The sequence below is a fragment of the Manacus candei genome, unplaced genomic scaffold (genome assembly GCF_025592945.1).
Source record: "Manacus candei isolate 608988 ecotype Guabito, Panama unplaced genomic scaffold, ASM2559294v1 h1tg000008l, whole genome shotgun sequence".
NCBI lineage: Eukaryota > Metazoa > Chordata > Aves > Passeriformes > Pipridae > Manacus > Manacus candei.
Window position 1 is genome coordinate 31,126,268 of NW_026138056.1, and position 12,363 is coordinate 31,138,630.

General features: G+C 36.8%; 2 protein-coding genes across 8 annotated transcripts in view; both read left to right on the forward strand.

The window, feature by feature from the left end:
• LOC127462039 (uncharacterized) overlaps positions 1-12,363 on the forward strand; it is a 542,224-nt gene that overhangs the window by 455,671 nt on the left and 74,190 nt on the right. The window lies entirely within an intron of this gene.
• The window catches only part of RALYL (RALY RNA binding protein like), a 374,398-nt gene that overhangs the window by 360,324 nt on the left and 1,711 nt on the right, over positions 1-12,363 (forward strand). The window lies entirely within an intron of this gene.

Sequence of the window (12,363 nt, forward strand, 5' to 3'; positions counted from 1 at the left end):
CACAAAAATTTAGTTGTGAGTCCACTAGCATGAAAAATATTATTAGATGGAGAGAGAAACATGACTTAAATTTAGATCTTAACCTTTATTGAGTTCTTTAGATTTAGCTGTAAATCTTCTGCCAAGCCATTTGCCCAAAACCTCCTGCAGGTTTGCTGAACAGAATTCTGTTGTCCTAAGGCTGTCAGTAAAGGAAAGTGTTCAAGAAGGACATACTCACTGCCATAATCCACATGCTGCCAGAATGGAGCTTCTAGATCTGCATATCTGTGTCTGCATCTTTACACCAGAGGACTCAAAAATATATTTTTCCCTATTTCTAATTCTAATTTGCAAAGGGAGTGACTATGCAGGATGTGTGCTGTAGGTTTAGGTGGTAGGATCAGTTCTCTAAATTCACATGGTGCCTATTTAGAGGAACAGGTTACTGCACACTATCTGAGTCATGGCATCTGTCCTTGTACCTGCTTTCAGCCTAGATCAACTGTAAAGAAAGACAGAGTAGTTTAGCCTGCAGTCTGAGTTAAGTCAGGCATTGATTTAAGGACCCTTCAGACTCTTCAGTTAGCTGCCTGGCTGCACACACAAAACATCCCATCCAACATCTGCACACCTTTGTCATCCACCATCTACACCAGGATGTTGTTCATCCTTGCATTGTAATTTTCTATGGACTAAAGACGTGCCTGCAAACAGCTGTTATGGCTCAGCTGAAGTGTGAAAAACTTTTACGCTGCAATAACTTGATTGTCCATTTGAACTTTAATTCAAGATATGCTGCATTTGAAGTACCTGCTGCAGTCATCAAACATCACCTCTTAGGAAAGTTTCTTTTGTGCCATTTGCCCACAAATGTCTCTCAGTATCTCCAGTACTGCAGACACTCCAGCTTGAGGATCTTTACAAAAAAATTCCCAAAGAATTTTCCTGCATTAACATACTGAAGAGTTCTTTAAATGGTGATTTCAGATACATGATCCATCTATGTACGGATACGTCAAATTGTTGGCTTGAACTCACACAGTGAAATTTGCCATAAGCTTCTCACCCACCTTCTCTTACACCTTGGCCCCTCACTCCCCCTTGTACAAGGGCATGCATATGTTGTAGTTATATATGTATAAAATAGTCACTAACTTGGAATGTAGCTCCTACACTTACTTTACAATTTACATCACTAAACCAACCATCAGAGGTAGCTGGAGGGGTTGAGAACTTCAGGTCTGTTTCCTTCACTTCTTTTAGGTAAAAAACCAAGTAGTTGGTTATCTCAGATTTTACTAGACCCATAATTCAGGCTTTCTATCTGCTCCTAACATTAAACAGTTTCTAGTAACAGTGAATTTAAAATTTCTTTGTTTCTTCCTAGTGCAAACATATCCACACGTTCCTTTTACTTTAAGCTGTCCCTCAACAGTGTTGTGAAGAAACAACATACCTGTGCAGCTTCCCATACTGTCTTACAGAAAACAAGTTCCTATGAAAATAGATCTTCATGTTTACTAGGTTCAGTTCACACACAAATCACAAACAGATCACAAATCATTGGAACACAAATCATAAGTGATATTAAGCAGGTTTTAGGTATCTGCCATGTCTTTAAATTGTAAGTAGTGGGAAGGAAACCAAATAACCCCCTCTTAATACTGTGACTTCACAATGAAGAACAGCAAAGTCACCTTTGCAACAGCAGTCCAACTCTTTGGATATTTGAGAAGCTGCTTGTCCTCAGTCCCTCTATAACAAGCCCCTTCTTACCAGAGGTAGCATTAACAGTGTGTGGCAGGACTGAGATCAGGACTCTACTGATTTAGCACCTGGACAACCCAGTGCAGCCCCAGAACATTTAATATATCTTCTTTGAATTTGTTTCAAAGGGTGCTAATCAATCATTGAGGAAGCACTGATCAAGTTATTGCAATCCTCTTGTAAACAACATAGTTGTTGTTTGCATTCAAAAAAAAGCCTGAAGTACAGTAAATTTGAAAAAAAAAAATCACTTTCAGCTAATGCTCAGTACAATACCAACAAAATAATTAATTGGAATGAGTTATACACAAGCACTCTTATCTGTATTACACTTGCTTGAGAATAAGAGTTTCTACCAAACTGTCAACCTTTCATAATAGCTAACTATAATATTAACAGTACAGTAGTGGTTTAGTAGTTAAGTATTCAGTAGAGCAAACAGTGTTTTCTGGTAGAGCATGTGATTGAAGTTAAGATATAACTGATTTATCGTGTCATAACTCAGATGAGACTCTGCTTAGTCTTAGTGCTTAGTTGGAATTTGAAGGATATATTCACAGTCACAGCATTGTGTTTTTATGTCGTTGTGGCTATGCTAAAAGTAATAAAGCCACAAGAGCATTATTAGATAGGACTTCCATAATAATGAGTCAATTCTAATGAGATGTCTTAAGAGGCATTTTTATTAACTTATTTTAGAACCCAAGATACAGAGACTGTAAGAGGCCTAGTTTTGGTTACACTGTAGATTTACAGCAGTTATTTCAACAACAATTATAGTTCTCTTGTTATTAAGTATATTTCAGCTATATTTACCTCCCAGGGGTATTTAATTTCTTACTCTTGTCCTTTTCTCTACCTCCACACTGCATGTTTTCAGTCTATCAGATTTGTTTCGAATGTCTGAAAGAGAATCATGTTTCAAACATGAATAACAGAAACTACCACAGACATAAAACTCAGAATAATCCTCTTGCTGCACTGAGTTTCACTATGCAAAAGTAAAGCCATTATGATAAAATAATAGCTATATTTCTTGTAGGAATTTATGCAATCACTATTTAAATCAAAGGAACCAACTACTTCTTTGGCTAAAGCTCATCAAAAACATTTCCCTCTTGTCGCAAATGTGTGATTTAGATTGCTGAAAGGTATTAGCAAAGGTATTAGCAAAGATGGTTTTAATATTATGTTGTAAAAGTGTGACTAAACAAGGTTCAGTGATAAAGTTCACTTTAATGCTGTATAGAACAATCATTTGAACAATGATTCAAAACTACCAAGACAGAACTCAGAGTTACCAAGACACAAATCAGAGTTACCATACTAAAAGGTTTTGTGTAATATCAGTCACTTACCAAACATCTACTCTTGATAAATGGTCTGTGTGCCTCGAGGAGTAACCTTGAGAGGCATCTCAGCTCAAGGGGAGACCACCACCATGCAGCCAGGCTACTTGGCTGGGAGAGCTCAAAGAAGGCTCACTTAAGCTGTCATATTTGTGGAATAAACTGGTTGGATTGTAGTCAAGTTACTTGCAATGAGAAAGATATGCCTGGGGTTCCTTGTACCCACAATTTGCTTCGTGCCTTGTTAAATGAGTCTTGGAAAAGTTTCCTGCTGTTCATGTGTTAATCGCATGACAGGTGTTTCAAGCTCATACACACCAATGCTCACTGTGTCACTGTTTGCCTTTGTGGGCCTTCAGAGAACAGACTGCAACTAGAAGAGTTCTTGGCTGGGCTATGGCTCAAGCATTTACCCCCTTTGAAGCCTAAACCAAACTCTCACGAGTTTGGTTAAGGGGTTGAGTGTGTCCATCACACCCCTCCTATAAGTAGCTAAAGGGAAATTAATTTAATAGCAAATCTCTATGAAGCTGTGAAACTTTCCTTGCTTTTATTATTTTGTATGAAATTCAACAATAAGAATACTCAGTTGAGAGTCGAATAAAATCTACAGAAAAACAACAAAAATTTCTCTGATGAATTTCATCTAGTTTAAACCCAGTTTTGCATATCTCAAATAGCAAGACTGATCAAATATATGACTGTGTGATAGTACTGAGAGTACCTAAGGTATTATTGTAATTAAATGAGATTTTTGATTGCCCTTTTAGAGGCATTGTTTTTCTGTCCATAGCATGAGGACAGACAAGACTGACTTTTTTTATAAACCAAATTAGGCTGATTAGTCTTGTTGAAAAGATCAACAGGTACTGTGACAACTTATACAGGGTACTACCTAGAAAAAAAAAAGGACAAAACTTCTGATTAGTGGCAATGGCTGAAGCAACGTTGTGCTAGAAATCTTATTCAGCTTACTTTAAAAATCACTAAGACCAAACAAAATTTTTTCTTTTCTATGCACTGAATATTTTGGACTTCATTGAAATCTTGCTTTCAGTATCAGGAGAAACATGATGGTCTTCATTCCTAAGACAAATGAATAGGTAAAGATTGTGTTCACTTGATAAATATCAGTGCAAGATGTTCGTACTTGAGCAAGCTAAGAAAGTCATTAGGGGCAGCATACCCGACAGATAGTAATTTGTTGTACCTTCCAAAGCTGCAGTAAATCTAATAACCTGTGACTGAAAAAATGAAAAAAATAATAAAAGCGTGCCATGAAATCAAAAAATGTAAGAAACTTCCTGACATGCCCTTTTATTATATTTAATGTATGCAATAGCACAGTAGGCATGTTTGCTGCTCACCCACTGTCCTGTGAGTCATTGGAAGGGCCTTGCTACTGGCTCCTCCTCCTCATTTTTCCTGGCAGTTGATTTGTCAGAAGACGACTTCCTAAGTGGTGTTCAGGGTTTTAACTAGGTTACTTCTGACTGACTACATAATATTTTTCAAATTATTTAAACCTTATCCTCCACATATCACATGGGAACGTGCAGAAAATGCAAGTAATATTATCACATATTTTGTGTCTCTTTCTACTAGACTTTCCTGCCTGTAATTGCACTTCTCTAAAACTAATAAACAAAATAATTTTCTTTTCTATTCCTGTGAATCTATATTCTGTAATATATAATCTATATTATATTAACTCATCTCTGATATAACATGTGACCTTAATATTCAGTGTTAGTAGCCTCAATATATTTATTCAATCTAAGTAGATCAGAATTAGCTCCACAGATTTTTCTAGACTAAAATTTATGAGCATAGAGTCAACCTCTGAGTGCAGTGCACAAACAAGGACAGCCAAACACCTACCACCCAGAAGCAAGCATGGATTTCTATTCAGGTGAAGATGGTGGTGACTTACAGAAAATTTCACAAGCTTCTACTGTACCTTATGGCAGGCAAAGAAACATCAGATTTAATTGAAGTAAGTCAACACTTTAAATATGAAGACTGATTTCAGTTTCCACCCAGCAATATTTTTGCCAATGTAATTTTAACTAATTCTGGTGGAGTAGCTCTTCTTTTACTTCCCTGTACTTTGGTTGACTCCAGTAAACTTTGGTTGACTTGTTGAATTTGCTGGGTTGGGTTTGGTTCACCCGTTATTTGGAACCAACATTCCCCAGCCCTGTGTAGGGAGAACAGACATCAAAACAGTAACCTAATATAGCTACCAAAGCAGCAGTATGAGGTACGCTGGGAAAGTGGTGGATGGGAAGGGGGACACTGGTGTTTTCTAGGCTCTCACTGGGACACTGAAATCCTCTGGAGCAACTCAGGCCAGCCACTGGGCCTGTGTTTGGCTATGGATTTGAGTCTATCAGCTTAATCATCAAATTCTTAGATTTAACTGAAATTGAGCAATTGTCATGGTTCACATATTTTTTCTGGTGTGTCAGTCTTTGAAAGTAAATAGCTTTAGTTCCCCTGGAAAACACTCATTTCACAGGCTTTATCAGTATGCTTGAGCCTTGAGAATGCTGAATGAAAAACCCTCAGAGGAAACATTTTTCTGTTCAAAGTCTTAACAGGAGTAAATAGGTGTAAACAATGAAAGCCAAAAGGTTGTTATTTTTCCATATTAAAAGGCAGAAATTTTAAATGTTTTTATTTTTTCAAGACAAATTGCAGAGCCACTGCAGTTAGTGACCCAAAAGGTTTCAATTTTTTGAGAAAATATAAATGTGTTACCAAGAAGATTTTCTGCATGATTAATATCAAAACATGAAAGGCAGATTGAATTTATCCGTACATCGGCATTTATAGACCTTAGAGAAGGGAAGTTATTTAGAAAGTGATAAAACTGTAATTGCCATTTCAACAGAAAAGCAATCAGTGAAGAATAAAACAAGCTCAGTCTCCCAAAATGAAGATTTGGAAGTTAATCAAATGCTATCTCAGTCAGCCTGTCATGATGTTATGTGTATCTAAGTTTCCAAATTGTTGTTGCTGTTGATTTCTGAAACTATACTATAGTTTTGTAGTCTTTCAAAATGAGTAAGGTGTTTTCCAGACCAAATAAACAGAGAATTAAAAGGCTAAATTCTTCTCTACTTCCTCTTTCCAGGTTTATACTAATTCCTTCTCAGCTGTTAAGTGATTCTGCACCATTTGTAGACCACAATATAACCCCAAATCCAGCATTTTGCTTTGTAACTTTTATTTTAAAATTAGTATCTCTTGAAATCCTCATAAAACCAAAATTTTATGCCCTACTAAGCACTGTGCATTAAAATAAGTATTAGGCAGGAAGATGCAAAGCAAAACCGGTTTAAAATAGGACCAGCTTTTATTGTTATTTCCACCTTGATCACATTCCTACACCAAGTCTTTCACAGATGACAGTTTTAAGCAGGTAACTCTACATCCTGTATGTTTCATTGACTATCCAAATTCATTATACTGTCACCATTTAAATATCCATTGTGCATCACTGTTCGACTCATTCAGCTCCCTCTTCCTATGGTTTACTCTGGGCTTTCCTGGCATCTCTGTCTCATGCTATATGCTTCCAACTACTCCTTCCAACAGGTTGCTCTCCCCATTTCTTCTCTAATTATTTGTTTTTTATCTCACTCCACCTGGTCTTTTAGTTGAGTAAAACTTCTGCCTCCAAGTAAATGAAAAATCTCTGTTTGATTTGACAAGACACTCAACATCTCAATACCATCATTGTGTACAGTATTTCTTTTCCTACAATGGGTACAATCGGGTTTTTGATACCTATCTAAACTCTAATTTGGCAATACTGTGAAAGTTTAGTAGGTACTTTCTGTGGAATTAGTTTAAGGTAGTTCTCCTAGTAATCCTCTGTTTTCATATATTTTAAAACCACACTATTTAAAATGTAGACATAATGAATGGCCTCAGGGTACAAGTTTTAGTAGTTCCTTTATGCATTAAGCTGTGTGTTCAAACCGGTACCCTTGGCAGTGGTAGGACAGGAACTATTGCCTTTAACATTATTACTAATTGGATCACCACCTCACACTAGAGAATTCCCTACTCTTCACATCAAGGAAAGGTTAATTCAGTAGGAATTTTGTTCTACAGCTTTCTGGCAGCACCCTGTAGCCTAAAACCATCTTCTCTGTAGCATTTAGGATGATAAAGGGCAATGCCTATTATGAATCCTGATAGGGCTCAGACTTGCTTCTCATGGAACATGCACAGTCCCAAGAAGCAGAAAACAACTAATGATCTTCAATGAGAGTCATACCTTTGAGAATTTGCTATGAATATTCACTCATATGCAGGGTTAAACAAAATTGGGACTTTTTTTCTCTGCTGTGTTTGGTACTGGATACCTCAAGGCACACTGGTACAGACAGAGGAAACTCTGTGGACAGCATCAGGAGGCCTTACTGCCAAAAGTGGTTTAGCAGGAGAAAAACACAGATTAAAGTAAGGCAGACTGATCTACTTCTTTCCCTCATAGCTCTTCTCAGGCTCTCAAACAACCATGGTGACTCTAATCCCAAAGTCATTCCTTCAGTCTCACACCTGATTATCATCTCAATTGCAGTATGTCCTCACTGGCACTCTCCAAATATTGGATCCTCTCTCCACCACTACACCCAGAAGTATCCATCACAATTCTGCCTACACAGGACTCAGAAAAAGATATGTTGGTCTAGTGGGAAAATCAGTATCTGATAGGGCTATCTTATTCTTCCTGTTGATTTTTTTCAGGCAAACAATTGAAACAGAGCATTTTAATACAAAGGGGATAGAGGTTTGTTTTCACTGATAAGTAAAACAGTCATTCTCACATGTACTCACATAAGTACTAACTCTTCAAAGTAATTAAGCTGTTCACTGAACAGAAAAACGATTCTGTAGTGTTTTCAGCAATTAAAGTATGATTGACAGAGTGCAAAGCATAATGATTAGGTTTCATCATTTGAAGAAAGATTTAAAGAAGGTGCAACCAGTTCTTGCAATTATTCTTTATTAATATTTATCAAACTGTACAATCCCTCTATTTGTTAAATGCAGTGAATCTTCTATCACTAGCTCATTATAAACAGTTTTGCTTTAGTGCCATAATTTTGTCATGTTTTACAAGGGTTACAGCTGACAGTAGCAAGTGTGTAACATACATTCACATTCCCCTGCTCACATCTACTGAACTGAACATTTACACTTCATATGGGGGCATTAAACTAAATATATAACTGTTCCTGAATTAGAGATTTCCCACTTTAAATCAAGGGACCAAGTACAAGATGTACAGCTGGGAAGTCAATGTGATAGCTAATACAAATTCAAGGTTCCTTGGTAAGCCCTACTCATTCCTTATGGTTTTCTGCTGATGATGAAGAATGATGTGTAAAAGCCAACAAATGAGCATGCCCCCATGGTACCTCTCAAACATAAATTACTGGTTTTGCACTCAGTGCAAGCTGCCTGCTTAAGAGAAAAGGCAGAGAAACTCAAGCTATGTCTTGAGTTAGACATAGCAAACAAACAGAATGACAATTTGCGCTGCTACTCTCTTTACTGCATTCTGATTTTTCTTATTTTATGTAAATATCTAGATCAATAATGGCTAATTAAGTTTTGATTGTTTTGTTGGGATTTTTTAAAAATGCCTGATCTGCAAACAGATTGTTTTTCACCTCCTTGGCTGTCCAGAAAGAACATTTCATAATCAAAAGAAATTATTAGAGATGAAACAGAGTATGCTATCCTAGAGGGTGTAAGAACAGCATCTGTGGACCTAGATTCAGTTGTAGAGATAACAGTATAGTGAACCTCAGATGCAATCAAAGTAATCATGCTACAATTGCAGTTTGAGGTAGTGCAAGAATGAGGGCCAGTGCTGGGAGTGAAAGAATATCACACCTGCTGCATTTTAATGGGACTTGCAGTTGTTTTGCAGAAAGTGATGTATGGCAGTCACATAATCCACTGCCAAAGCCTAGTCAGACACCAACAGAAACCTAGAAAGGTGTCAGGCATAAAGTTTCCTACTTAACAGGAGCCTGCAAGAGGTAGATGTGCAATTTTACCAAAAAGTGGTCAACAGTAGCTTGAGATGCCTCCATTACAGTTATTGAACTCAGAATTCCAGTCATGAGAATGGGTTTGTCTGTCAAGGAAAAAGAGGTAGGAGAGCAAGAGGAAGGATACTTGAGTTTTGGGGTTTCAAGTTCATGTGTATATGTGCACCATCATCTACCCATTCACTTTTTAGATGCATTTTCTGGGAATTTCTAAGATTAACGTAATCACAAAAGACATTCAGAACCATTGATTGTTTAAAAACATGCATTTTGTCAGATGAAAATCTTGCATATACTTGTTGGATGCTCCTATTGCTTAAAATTACTATAGGGTAATATAGTAAAGTCTGTAACAACCATATTCTGTGGAACTTTTCTTTAAACATTTTCCTAATATACTACAAGGGAAGATGTTAATCATGTACACCTTTTCTGTCATTTAGTCATAGTGCATTGCTAATACTCCCTCCCAAGAACATATGCTCAGTTTATGCTCTCATAAAGTAAGATTTATTCTTGTACATCTAAGTCCGGAAGATGAGCATGGTAAAGGAAGTCCAGCACACTTTTCTTATAAACCCTGTGAGACGGAAACTAGGTATTTATTGGGAAGAAGAAGCTTATTCCTGTTCTTCTCCCTTTTTCAAACTGCAAGGAAGAACAAATAAACCAGAGCAGGAAAGAGGCTGAGCTCTGTTTAGATCCAGCCAGCAGAGAACAAAACTCTTGTCTCCTTCAGACAGACAAAGTCCATCTGAATGAGTTTAGAAAAGTCAGTAGCTCCCCAGCCACAGAAGGGCTGGTCTACCATTACAGCTCTCATCTGCTTGGGGAGGCCAGGGAAAGGGGGCTGGTGCATCCTGTTCTGAAAGAATGATGCCTGCAGGTCTTTATCATATATTGAGCTTGTCTTCTCATAAAAGACTTTTAGGAGCAATACAGAGTGCAAGCTACTCCTACTATGTTGTGTTTCCTGACTACGAAGCACAGAGGAAATGGTCCCCTGACAGGTGATCTGGTGGCGAGGCTCTCCCACAGGAAAATGTCCTTTACGTGCAGAGCATTCTTAAAACTATACAGACATAAAGATAGGAATTATCTAGGCTTCGAGGGGAGGTAAGTTTTTAACTATTTAACATCTAAAAGGCAAGATGGGAAACTCTACATTTTTACTGAATTTTATGTGATTTACTCCATCATTTTGAATTATTATAGTTTGGGGCACATTAAGTAGAACTGCACTTTCATTTAGTGAGGTTTTTAATATTTAATATTGGCTTTCCTATATTATATACATTGTAATAGCGCATAGTTAAAATTAATTTAGTCTAGTATAATTTACATTTGGTGAAAATGCCAGAAGGATCATACTGGAACTACATTAACAGTAGCAATAGCATTTCTGGACGACAGAAATAGTGTAATGCCTAAGAAGAGTGTTTTCAGTAGTTCAAGCTCAAAAAGTTATCCAGATAGGGAAAAAAGCAGCAGAAATAATTTTAGGTGAAAAATGAACCAATGAATATTCCATAACCGCTCTCCAGCTTTTTTTCAGATATTATGATGGCAATTAGGACAGAATATACTGTTTCTTTGATATTGTCTACAGATGCCAAGTCTGCATGCTCAGTTGGGTTATTCAATTCTTAAAATGCATTATGGTCAAATCACACTTTCTAAAGTGGTTTTCTGTTAGAACTACATCAAATGAAAGCCTTATTGCTGGCTTAAATGTCATTCAGTTCATCCTTGTTGTGTCGGGATGTGTTTTTATATATTGGGTGAAAGAAATGAAAAAACATTAGTCATTATGAGGGCTTTTTAATATCATCAGCACTACCATAAAGCCAGATGATAAACTGCACACTATTCAGAAGAAAGAAATAGGAGAAAATTAACATTGCCTTAGTCTAGATTAATCATAGTCCAGGATTCCTATCATTCTATGCAAAATAAAAGCTTGACTATTTCAGATTTTAAAGTTTCTTCTCAGAATTTAACATTATTTGCATTGAGAGGCAAATATGAAGCCCACATACAGAAGAAAGAATGCAAGATTTTGGACTGGTATAGTTGGTAAAATCATATCCTTGTTCTAAACAAAAGCAAAGCAGCATTGATGACTTGGATCCATGTGGTTAGCAGTAACATTTCACATTAGTAACCTAATGAAGCTGTTTATTGTTAGTGAGAGGTAAATGCTTGATAAGTTTATGGTGAGGGGAAAAAGCTTCAATAACTTTAAAATCTGCCTCTCTTCTTACTTGCATAATTATTGCTTTCATTAATGGAACAGCAAAGCATAGGTGAAAAAGGACTAGAAAAGAGATATCTTCTTTGGAGCTAATAGGATGTACAGTGGGTTTTTTACTTCTTCTAAGATGAAAACTACTTAACAGCCATTAGGCCTCTCACAGACTTAAGGGGAGAATTTAAGCGTCATTTTTCATATAGATAGGTCTGTCTAGGGATCAGACCTAAAATAGGGGAGATGAAGATTTCTCTCTGTGCAAGTAGAGAATAGTTTCAGGATGTTTTAACTGAAAGAAGAAAGTTCTGAAATCTCTCACTTGAGCTCTTCTCCCTAATACTGGTTACTCGAGAAGATCACAACCAGAAATCTGTTGCTCTCTTTGAAACAAGTGAAAAATCTGATGCCTGAATGCTTCAAAGGGCAGGAGGCCAGTCCTGCAGGGACTCTGATATTTCTGGTAAAATCCTTTTCACTTGAAAACCATGTTTTCAATAAATTGAAATTTTAACAGAAATTTTCCCTTTTTTTTTAATGAGTAAGGAAAAGTCAGACTTAAAACTCACTGAAGGAGGTGGAAATTGTCTGAAAAGAACATCTGGAAATTTTTCAGGCTTTGATCAGAAGTGCACCAGATTTTGTCAGCTGTATTCTGGTTTAGTTATAGAAAAAGATGGAACCAAAGGTTGGGGGAAATTGACTGAAATATCTTTTTCCGGTCAAAATTTAAAAAAAAAACCCTTGGATTGAAAATTTCAGTTTAAAAAAAGAAACCATCTACTTCTGTTAACATTTTCTAATGACAGTTTTCCAAACGGATGTGATTAGGAAACTATTATGGGCAAGTGTATCTGGTATGTCTTATGCTCTCCTGAAGCATCCCTGAATGCCTAGTTGAAGCTGGTAGTATTAATGGATCACATATCATAGGACC